Genomic DNA, 11,971 nt, shown 5'->3' with positions numbered 1-11,971 from the left:
CCACATCGTACTGCACTGTGAGCCCACACTGTACTGCGCGCCACACTGTACTGCGAGTCCACATCGTACTGCACTGTGAGCCCACACTGTACTGCCAGCTGCATGGTACTACCTATTCAAGCTATTGAAAGTAAAAGGTAGCGAACAGCACAGACAGCTGAGAAAGGCAGGGTTCCCTCCAGGTCTCACAGTTTTCAAGGAAAGGAGCAGGATTGATTGTGTGTGGAGGCTCTTTCCCAGGGCCTGAGCTACCCTGAGGGCCAGCTCCAGGGGCTCTGCTTGAGCTGCAGACCTCAGTCTAGAGACCATCGAGATCAGACTGAGCTCTGTAGCCTGGGCTAGGTCTGTTGAGTCACCGTGTAGCCTGCACTCAGGACAGTTTTCTGGTTACTTCCCACTCCAGCATGAGAGTGGGCACAGCTGGACACATGGGCATGGTAACACTGCAGTAACTAGCTAGAGCCAGGCCAAGACTCACCTCCTCCAGGAAGGCCTCTTGGAGTTACCCGTCACTCCAGCACCCTCATCCAGGTGCTGAGTGTGGTCCTTTGAAGAGGTGGACACCTTTGTTCCTTTTCTCTTCCCTGGGGAAACAGACCTTGGGTTAAACTGAACTCCTCTGGAACATCTGCTCTCTGGATCCAGTCCGGCCGTCTAAAGCGCTCTCTCTGCTCTCTCTGGAACCTGCAGCTCCTCAAGGTTCTAACCACATCCTGAAATGAAACGAGACACCTGTGATTAGACTTGGCAGGAAAGGACTTGTTCTCACTGTCAGCTCAGCATGCCAGCAACAGGAAGATAGCCCCGGAGAAATATCAATTTCATGGATGCCACAGGGCTTCGGGGTTGAGGGTTCCTGCTTCATGCAGACACAATCCTAGAATCATGGCAAACAAGGGCCAGGAGGTGGTGCCCCCTGAGCCCTGGGAAAGGAATAACCCCTAATGTAGTAGCTGGTTGAGTTCAGGGCTCTGCAGGACCCATGCCCCTCCCTACCGTGCTCACAGCCTGTGGCTGCCAGGGAGCATCCACTCCCAGGTCTCTCCCTCCCTTGGGACTGCTCATCAGACTTTCAGAGCCAAGATACACCAAGTCCTAGTTGAGGAAGACATGGGGGATGGGCTCCTCTAGATAGAGTACACACTCACTCCCTTGCTGCTCTAGAGAGCAGAGCCCAGGCTACCCCAATACTGATTCCAATCGGTCACTGCAAAAAAAGTCTTTAAATGGCCAGCATATGGCAGGAGGGACATTAGAAGGGGCTGGAGAGATGGCCCAGCAGTTAAGAGCACTTGCTGCTCTTGCAGAGGACACTGGTTCTGTTCCGAGCACCCACATGAGGGCTCACAAGTGCTCAGAACTCCAGTTCCAGGGGATCCAGAACTCTCTTCTGGTCTTTAAGGGCAGAAGACATGCATGCAAAACACATACATGCAGGCAAAATGGTCGAACACATAAAATAAAAATTAATAAAAAAAAAGACCAGAATGCAAAAAGACAGCTATAGTGGCGGTGTATCTTTTGTCCCAGCACTCAGGAGGCAGAGCAGGTGGATGTCTAAAAATGTAAGAGCATCCTGGGCTACATAGCAAGTTCCAGGCCAGGGCTATACAGTGAGCAGCTGCTAAAAAGAGAAGAGGAGAAACCAAGTTGGGCTGGGGACATAGCTCAGTGCATGAGCGCTTGCCCGGCACGTGCTGTCTCTCGCGCTACAAAAACAAACAAACAACAAAACCCAAAACTGCGTCGCATAGTTTTATTATATTTTCCTCTCCGTTATTACCTATGGCTACAGCATGGATCAACGTCTCAGAACAGCTCTTAGCTTTAGTAACTTCAGAGGTGTAAAGGCTACCTTCATCAAGGATCTTTGGAAAACTTTATTTTTGCTTTTAGTTTATGAATTTTGAATAATTAAAATTTAACACTTTATCTTACTGAAGGTGACAAACATTACTTGATATAAAATCAGAACTTGGGCTGGGGGATGGACCTCAGTGGGTCAAGAGCCTGTCTAGCCACGCGAGGCCCTCATCTTCAACCCCAGCACTGTATAAACTTGAGACATCTGTAATCTCAACACTCAGGAGGTGACAGCAGGAGGCTCAGAAGTTCAAGTCACATGGCTACACAGAGTTTGTAGGCAGCCTGGGTCACGGGAGGACCTGTCTCAAAAGGGCAATGCAATGGGATAAAATAAGAACTAAAATGTGTTCTTCAAAATGTATACTTCTCAATGAAGTAAGCAGTTAAACAATCACATTTTCATGTAGTTTTTGCTATGGCACATACTTTACACTTGTGATGCCATCATGTGTGGAAGCTGCTGGGAGACTTTTGAGCTCTCCTGCCACACGGATATGAGTCCAGGTCTAGGAAAATGCCTTCTTTGTAGCCACACATTTAAAACTCAGGGACACAACCCTCTTCCAGGAGAGTCTCCTCTGATCTTCTGCCATCTTCAGTAAAGTAATATGAAAAATCAGTTATACAAGATTCACAAAACTAAAGCAGAGTTAACCTGTCCCCATTATCTACCTGTCTTTGTCTTCCTCGCTTTCTCCTTCCCCTGCCCCCAGTGCTGAGGATCTAAGCCAGGGCAAGGCAAGGCAAGGCAAGGCAAGGCAAGGGCTTTTCCCACTGAACCACACCTCCAGCTCTGGCCTCCTGACTTCCCTTTTCTTCATTGTCATCATGACACAAATCTGCCCGTGTCAACTGTGGCTCTATGCCCTGCCAGGGACCTGGACTCCTGGACTTCGAGGGCCACGCATTTCTACCATCTGCTACTTGCGAAGTCTGAATGAGTAGGTGACCCAGCCTGTTATTGATGGAATGAGTGTTTGAGTTAGGTGGCCTTCTGCTGCCCCAAGCAGCTTGCCATCTGGGTATGCAGCAGCCTTGTGTCGGTGAGCCTAGTTCCACTGGACTCCAGACGCACAGCTAGAAGCTCCCAGGAGCAGGTCCTGGTTTGGGTTCTCAGAGCTCTGCTATGTTCCTGCCTCCCTCACCTTCCCGACGGTGGTGCTACAGGGCCTGGGCTCTTCTGCCCCTCTCCTCCACTCCTAAACTCCCTCACTGCATTTCCCTTCTCTCCAACTCCCACTCAGGGATTCCATGCTTAAAGATGTCAAAACTAGGAAGTACCAAGTGAGGTCTTGGCTCTCATGAAAGGCAGGGTCAGCCACCCAGACCATAGCCAGGTGGCCACTTTATAATGACGTTTCTTCCTGTATATGCAAATGAACCGCACACCTCCGGGAGGTGAGACGTGGCCTTCTGTGGCCTGCAGGAAGAGAGCTGTCACGCCATCCCCACAGGATATTTGCTCAAGTTAATTGGCTCACCAAGGCGTTGGTGTAGGCAGGTGGACCTCATGGAACAGGTTGGTTTCAAGATCCTGGAGGGGGAAGGGTGCTCCAAGGTTGTAAAGCCAAATGGTTGTCCCTTCATCCCCGATGACATGCTCTCTTCACCAAGCCCAGTGGTCTTACCTCCCCTGCAGTCACACTATGAGATGACCCGATGGTCTCTAGGGCCTTCCTTCCCTGTCAGATGTCTCTGGTCCCAGGACAGTGTCCCTGAGTTACACCTTCAGGGACACTCTGGCTCTTCCTGAAGACCAGCACTACAGTAATGTGCTGGGCTCGCTCTCCCAGAGCAGTGTGCTGAGTTATTTCTGCGGCTAGCACATCTAGGTTCATTCTGGGTTTGCAGAAAATGTTGAACTGAAGTTATCCAAACAGATTTTCCACTGAAAAAAACAACCAGTTTCTCACCACTGTGTAACAGGATCAGTGTTTGGCATAAAAGTGTTTGATACACCTTTGTCATCTTACCCCAAGCATAACCCACTGGAAATCAGAACAGCAGGCAACTAAACAGGAAGCTCAGCAGCTCTCTGGCTTCATCCCCAGGGTCTCAGGTGGGGGAGCTGGGCCCCTCTAACCTCCTAGGGTTTGAATTGAGTTTTGCCATCTGTTGGCTGGTGGTGGATAGGAGGAGACAAGCTGGGGGTCACGGGACAGATGGTTCTAAGGGCTGGGGCTAGAAGTTGGGGAGCTAAAGTTCGACCCTCTCTTCTCTCGGGGCAGTCTGCTCCTGATCGCAGGAGTCCTGCTCAGGATGGCTGGAAACTTCCACCTGCCACCGCCCTCAGGCCTGCAAGCAGCCCGCTGACTTGAGCAGTTCCCCAGTGCTTCCAGAAGCACCCCTAAGTCCTGGTTCACACCAAGATCTGTGATGTTCAATCCCTTCAAGGTACCAAGGTAACCAAGCCCTTGCTGGTTATGTTCTGCTCTCTGGGTGCCCTTCCCCTTCCCCATGAGCTCCCTTCCTCTCCACCCAAAACTGTCGTCAAAAACTGTCCTCACCCTAGAGGACGAGATGTAGTACCTGCCCGACTCCTTTGCTTCGTGATCAGCAAAGCCCTGGCCACGTTTCTTTAGATTACGGCTGTTTAACTGGGGCAGATTCATCCAGCAGTCAGCTTGCCATCTGCATTTATTTACCTTCCAGGCTAACCAGATGCTTGGTGTGGCTCTCTTTCCCTTCCTAAGGTGGCTCAGCAGCTAATACAGCTCATTGCTCCCCCAGAGGGCCTAAGTTCAGTTCCTGGCATCCGCGTCTGATGGTTCACAACTGCCTGCAACTCTAGCTCCAGTGAACCCAACTCCTCTCTGGCACACACATAATTAAATTAAAAACAAATAAAAAGAGCTCTTCCTAGTAGGATGTGGTGGCCCAAACTTGTGTTTTCAACCTTTACGGAGAACCAGGAGTTCAAGGTCAGGGACTAGAGAGATGGCCCAGTGCTTAAGAGCATGGCTGCTCTTGCAGGGACTTAGTGCCTCACAACCACCTGTGACCCCAGTCCCATGAGACCCACTGCCCTCTTCTGACTTCCATGGACACCAGGAATGCGCATGGCACACATACGTGAATGTAGGCAAGAAAGGCATTCACACACACAAGATAAAATCAAATCAAAATGAGTTCAAGGTCATTTCCATTTACATGGAGAAGTTGAGGCAATCCTAGGCTATGTGAAACCCATCTCTCAAAGAAGAAAAGAAAGCAAGGTTTCCTAGGTGTGTCCCTGCCCTCGGGAGTTGAGTGTGCATCCTTGTCCCCAGAGTCACTCACTCCTCACTTGCCCTGCTTTCTTCACGTGGGACTTTCCCACTAGATTCACAGAGGAAAGTGAACAATACATCCAGACAACTTCATCCTATTTGCTTTCTGTACCCTTAAACACTGCTTCTCAAGCTTCTTATTCTGACATCTTGGCCAGGTATCCATCCCTCCGTACTGAGGTGTGTGTGTAATCAGGAGTGTGTGTATATATGTGTGTACATGTGTGTATGCTCATCTGTGTACATGTGTGTGAGTGTACATGCGTGCAGGGGAGTATGTGTATGTATGTGTGCATGCACGTGTGTGTGTGTGTGTGTGTAGTAACTTCCTTCCCTATCTGTCTTTTGTTTGCCATTAGATGCAGAGCTGTGGTCAGAAGGGATTTCTTGCTGCACATCTCTCCCTAGGACTCAGGCCGGGCTAGGCCGGGTACTGGAGAGTAACTGGACCCCACAGGGCTCTCAGGTGCCAGGGGACTCATTCTCAAAGCTCTTTTCTCCCTGGGCTGAACCCATCCTTGTTTACCACACAAGGCACAATTACAGCATTGAGATCCTCACGGAGACAGGCACTGCCCTGCACTTGACCTCTTGCGTACTGAAACGCTCGCTCTCATCCCATCGACCAGAAACGGGCATTTTGGGCTTTTCCAGAAGAAAGACTGAGGGTATGTGAAGAGCCAAGTTCACCCAAACTCTGGCACAGCCAAACACCCACTGTGGTACTCGGCTTCACTTCCAGAACTGGGGACACTGGATTACGCCCATCAGCCCCAGGGGATGTTTAGGGCAATGCTATCACTATCTTTCACTTGCTTTTTCAAGCAACAAAGATATTGGCCACAAGGACACGCCTATGATCACCTCACTGTCACCCAGGCTCGGCTTCAGCCTGACTCCTGGGCTCAAGCAACCCTTCTGCCGCATCCTCCTGAGAAGCTGGGAATACAGTGGTGGTGCATGCCTTTAATCTCAGCACTCGGGGGGTGGGGGGGGGTGGACAGAAGAAGATGGTTCTCTATGAGTCTGAGGCCAGCCTGGTCTACATAGTGAGTTCCAGCTCAGTCAGGTCTATGTAGAGACCCCATCTGAAAAAACAAAAATAAAGAAAAAATAAACAAAAACCTCACATAAGTTATGTTTTTTGTTTTGTTTGGTCTTGGTTTTTGTTTTTGCTTTGAGACAGAGTCTCAGGTAGTCCAGGCTGGCCTCAAACTCATTACCTAGCCAAGGATGACCTTGCACTTTCGATTCTCCTTCTTTCCCAGTGCTTAGGTTTCAGGCGTGCGCCATCATGCCCAGTGTTTGCGATGCTAGAGACTGGACCCACAGTCTTATGCGCACTGGGCAGACACTCTGCCAGCTGAGCTACATGCCCAACTCTGACCTTCTGTTTTACCCGGAAGTAAAGTGAAGCACAGAGTGACTAGCTTGACTGTGGGCACACAGCTAGGAAAAAGCAGATTCACACCAAGGCTCATGTCTGTCCAGAGCTATGACACATCTTATGTCTGGTTGGTCCCTACAGCTCTAGCACTCACTTTCACAGGCACCTCCTCATTTACTCCTTACCCCAAGAGTTTACATGATGTGGCCAAGGTTAAACAGCTACCTTAGTGGGAGCGAGCGCTGAGTCAGCCGCTGGCAGCCTTCATTATCCACCACTACCTCTCTCTGTGAGCCTCAGGTGAGCACGGCGCTGCCCCTCCCTAGCCTGACTTCTGTTCCGGACAGTGGCTACAAGAACTCAACCTATGATCGCATCCGTGTCCGGGTTTCTCCCAGTTGAACTTGGGCTAAGATAGTTATGATCTCCTGACACCCACGGGGCCTCCCTTTCCTGGACTCTTCCGGGTGCTGGAGGCAGCACCAGCTGTGAGCAGTGATTACCCAGCAGCCAGTTTCCCTCGGTTTCACTTGCTCTATACTTCCTTTTGACTGTCCTGTCGTGCTCTTTGGTCCTGGTAACCCCGAAGCAGCTCTCTCCTGTCACTGCTGGGTTCCTGAAGCACGTGGCATCGCTGGGGAATGCCTGTGCTGACGCAGTCTCTTGGATAATTTGAATGAAGTAGATTTCAGAACCCTGATGCAGTCATCACATGAATTTGCCCAGCTCATCCTTCTTAGCCTTCCTGATGACAGGGAAGGCTCTCCTGTCGGGCGGAGAGGAGGGCCTGTGGAATGCAGGCACATCTGCAGTTAAGTGAACATAGCCCTGGAGGTTCTTTAGTGTGTCTAGAGTCATTAACGTCAGCCAGTGCTTGCCTTTGTGGGTCTCGGGATGAGCTCAGAGTGCAATCCTTAAAGCTCTCCCTGAGACCACTGCAGTGAATTCCTGCTTAAGACAGGGCTTCCTTTTTGAGCTTTGTGGGCAAGTTATCATCAGCAGTGTCCACAGAGGCAGTGGTCTGGAGTCTGGGATGACTGGCCCTTGGGCAAGTGACAGGAGGGTTCTCCCTGTAGTCTTCATGAGGTGTGGAACAAGTGAGGAAGAGAATCAGGAAGTTGGTGACAGTAAGTCATACAGTCCTTATACCATACCACAGAACTGGCTCTCTACCCCTCAAAAGTGCCAAGCATCCAAGGGGGGAATCAAGCAGGCAAGGGCTCCCAGCGGCCCCCACCAACAAGGCTTCCCCTGGTTTGTCCCTTCTGCGCAAAGGTGACAGGGCAGGAAAGACCCTCTCTGAAGGTCTTCCCGCGCTTGAGCACATGAGGTGATCGCAATCTGGGGAAGCGCCGAGTAGGCGCCCGGGCGTGCGAGAGGGGAAGAGGGAGTAGGAGCTCCCCGATTAACTCCCCCCCCGTTTCTGGACCGCAAAGGTGGAGGGGGTCTCCCCAAGGGAGGCGCTGGTTGGCACCGCACCAGAGGAGGTGTCTGGCTCGGCCCCTTCATTTGACTGCGGGTCGGAGAGGAGTGGGGCGGGTAGCAGGAAGCCGGCACTCAGAGCGAGCGCGAGTGGAGCGAGTCCCCGAGAAGCTCAGGGCTGCGAGGTCCAAGGGCACCGCGGGGTCGAGCGCCCCACTGCTGCTTACCTCTCGCGCTGAGGCCGAGCCGCCGTCGCCGAGCAGTTTGCCGGTTTCCCGACGGGGAGGCTGGGAGGGCGGGTCCGGGGCGGGTCCTGTCATGGGTGGCGCACCACCCGGCTGCGGCAGGTGCGGCGACTCCGCTCCAGACCCGGGAAACCAGACAGCTCTCTCCAGATCCTGGGCCCCCGGGTGCAGGGTCCGCGGCTACCCCAGGTCGCCTGCAATGCCTGCTCCGGGCGGCGAGGGCAGCAAGCCACAGCGTGCCTGCCGGGAGCCACAGTGGCTGCAGCGCCCAGAGCCTGAGGCCAGAGGCGGGGGTCGTGCTGGGCGGTGGCTAGTCCAGAGGCTCGTCCAGGTGTCACAGGCAGATAACTTGTGGACACATAAATTCCCCTCCCTGCTGTAGAATATTATTTAACTAGGCAAAGATGTGTTACATTTGTTTATGCTGCAGAGTGAGTGTAAATGTGTTGCTTTTGTTTATGCTGCAATTCTTTAGTTATGAAAAGATGTGTTGCATCTGTTTCACCTTGCCTGCCCAAGGCACCTGATGGGTGTAATAAAACGCTGAACAGTCGATAGCTCGGCAGAGCAGATGGGACTGGCGGGCAGAAAGAATAAATAGGAGAAGAAATCTAGGCTCACAACAGAAAGAACAAGACCAGAACGAGGAGAAAATGAAGTACATGCCAGGGACAAGAAGCCAGGAAGCGGACAGCAAGACAGAGAGAGCAGTGAAAGTAAGATAAGGTAATAAGTAAGAAAGGTAATAAGCCCTGAGGTAAAATAGATAAAGAAAAAAGGGTTAATTTAAGTTAAAAAGAGCTAGCCAGAAACGTGTCTCTGCAAGGCCGAGCGTTCAAAACTAATAAGCCTCTATGTCGTGATTTGGGAGCCGGTACCTCTCCCATCTAACTGCGGCAGTCGTTTATGTGTATGTGCCTTGTAAATTAGAGGAGTCGTCGGCTTGTTTACAGGGGTGTGGGATCCGAACCCTGGTCCTCATCATTGAGCCGAAAGTGCTCTTTACAGCTCTCTAGCCCTCGTGTGTGTGTTGTTGTTTGTATTTTTGTTTATTTGGTTGAGTTGTTGTTCTGAGACAGAGTCTCAAGTGGACTAGGCTAATCTTGAACCCCCTATACAGTATAATTGAGAATGACCTTGAATTCCCGGTCCTCCGGCTTCTACCTTCTGAGTTCTGAGAGTGCGGATACCTCCTTACCCAGCTTGGATACTCTCTTCTGGTAGACACTGGTGCCTGTGGTCCCAGAATTGGGGACGTTAATGCGGGAGGATCTGGAATTGGAGGCAGAGCAGTCAAATAAGCTTGATCTGAATAGCCAAAAGAAAAAAAAAAAGAATGCTGGTTCTCTTTTGGTTGATAGCAAAATGATTTTGCATTTTTGAGTCTCTAAGACTCAGGGACAGGGTTTGATCTAAAACCCTGTGGTTGGGTTGAATGACTCAGAGGTGTTCTGGGAAAGCCAGCAGAACACAGGCAGAAGCTCACAGCAGGGCAGCATTTTCACCAGAGTAGAAAAGGAGGTGTCCCGTGTACTTGGCATAATCACCTCCAGCTCCAGGAGCCAACCCCACACCCTCCATCGTCCACCACCGACTGGGGGCTCAAGCCTCATTCCCTGTGGTTGGGCTGTCGACTCAGGTCCAGGCTCTGCCCTCCCCCATGGCTCTTCCTGCTGGATGAGGGGACGCTGTCCCCATTTCTCTTTCCTTGGCTATTAGACTTCCTGCCTAGGTTTGACCTGTCACCTTTGCTCCACTCTGCCTCTCACCTTTGACCACTTTGCCTTTGTTAGGTCCCAACACCGCCTGCACGAGGGACTTACACTTCCCCAGGGCAGGCTCAGGGTGTCGCCGCTGACAGAACTTTGGAGCTTAAAAGAGGTTGTGTTTGGCTTTCCAAGAGGCTACACCAGCCTGTGTTTTGTGCCTCACATTCTGAAGTGGTTTCAATGAATTAACTTTTAAAATAAGAATTGATTAGCCACCTTTTAATCCCAGTACATGGGGGGGGGCAGAGGCAGGCAGATCTCTGTGAGTCCCAGACCAGTCTGGTCTACAAAGCAAATTCCAGGACAGCCAGGGCTACACAGAAAAACCCTGTCTTGAAAAACTAATAATAATAATAACTTTAAAATAAAGTGATTAGCATTTATGTAGGGTAAAAGGGACAACTGGAGCAGGAAACCAACCAATCACTGAGCACCCTGACTTTGAACCCAGAGCCAGTGAGAGAAATACACCCTGGATTTGAGACCTGAGCCGGGGAAAGAAATATCTTTATTCCTGAACCCAGAACTAAAGAAACATGCCCTGACTCTGAAACCAGTGCCAAAAGAAATACACTTTGTCCCTAGAATCAGAACCAGTGAAAAAAATTAAAAAAAAAAAAAACCCTGGTCCTAAGATTAGAGTCAAAAGGCTAAAAAGGACCATAAAAAAAAGCACAGTTTGGCCATGAAATCAGAGCCGTCTCTGCCCTGACCAACTAAATTAACCAATCCCTGAGCAGCAAAAACTAACCAATCCCTCTTCTCCCTGGGAAAGCATCACCTCTAAGAAGTTCTGTGTAAGCCTCTCTCCCTGTTCAGTTAGAGGCTGCCATTTATCTGTCCTTGGGAGGAACCTCAGGGGACTGAGCAAGGCGGAGCAGAACAGAAGAACCTGCTGGGATGCTCCCTAAGAGGGGCTGAGCCAAGCTGAGCAGAAAAAGTAACATTTTTTTTTTTTTTTTTTTTTTTTCTACAGCCCAAGATGATTGCTACATTTCTGAAGGGGCTTCCCCTGTAGCAGAGTGTTAGCTAAAGAAGTAACATCTTGGGGGAGAGAAGAAGCAGATAGCTCTTCTAAGACTTTCCCTTAAGGGAACAGAGCAGGGCTCAGCCATAGCAGACTCTCCAGAAAAGCAGAATTGCTGTAGCCTTCCGGGAAACCACCTCCAACTGCTTCAGATAGCCTGGCTTCCTGTAAGTCAGGACACTTTCCCTCCAGGGCTGAGCTGTCCTACTGCAGCTCCAGCCTCCAGAGCTGTCCTATTGCCCTCTCCCCCTCCAGAGCTGTCCTACTGCGGCTCTAAGTATAGCCTGGCTTCCTGATTAAGTTAGGGTGTCTCTGCAACTCCACAGCTCTAACACATCCCCCTACAATTTATTGTGTAAAACAATAATTTCATTATGACACTTCATATATGTAGATACTATATTTTGATCATCTTAATCCCTCCCCCCCTTTTTTTTTTACAATTCATGTGTGTGTGTGTTCATGCTTATGCGTGTGTAGGTCAGAGGGGCAACTTTTAGAAGTTAGTTCTCTCCTCCCACCACGTGAATCCTGGAAATTAACCCAGGTCATTAGGTTTGTATTTACTGTATTTTTACGATCCTTTCCCTCCCTTAAGACAGAGTTTCTCTGTGTAGCCTGGCTGTCTTGAAATTTACCAAGTAGACCAAGCTGGCCTTGAACTCAGGGATCTGTCTCTCTCTGCCTCCTGAGTGCTAGGATTAAAGGCCTGAGCACTGCCCCCATTTTTGTCTTTGGAAAAATGGTCAGTCTCCTGTAGCCCAGTTGGTTTCAAATTTGGGGCAGTCCTCCTGCCTCAGCCTCCCACATGCTGGAGTTATAGGTGTGAACTGACATAGTCATGCCTGACTATGATTTTAACTGTGACTTAAGTCCTCATAATGACCTAGCTTGGAGGTACATGCCGTAGACCTGTCCCTAACAACAGGGCCTGAGTTGTTCCTTCCTAGCAGGGGAATGTCAGTGGTCCTCCCCACAGCATCAGG

General features: G+C 50.4%; 1 protein-coding gene across 1 annotated transcript in view; it reads right to left on the bottom strand.

The window, feature by feature from the left end:
* The window catches only part of Galnt6 (polypeptide N-acetylgalactosaminyltransferase 6), a 41,336-nt gene extending 32,984 nt beyond the window's left edge, over window positions 1-8,352 (bottom strand). The window contains exons 1-2 of the mRNA XM_005353876.2: window positions 8,172-8,352; window positions 479-713 (exon numbers count right to left, since the gene is read on the bottom strand). The gene's annotated coding sequence lies outside the window, so the exon portion shown is untranslated. The remainder of the gene's footprint in view (window positions 1-478; window positions 714-8,171) is intronic.
* Window positions 8,353-11,971: the final 3,619 nt, after the last annotated feature.

Source organism: Microtus ochrogaster, chromosome 15, assembly GCF_000317375.1.
Source record: "Microtus ochrogaster isolate Prairie Vole_2 chromosome 15, MicOch1.0, whole genome shotgun sequence".
Classification (NCBI taxonomy): domain Eukaryota; kingdom Metazoa; phylum Chordata; class Mammalia; order Rodentia; family Cricetidae; genus Microtus; species Microtus ochrogaster.
This window is presented reverse-complemented; position numbering and strand designations above follow the sequence as displayed.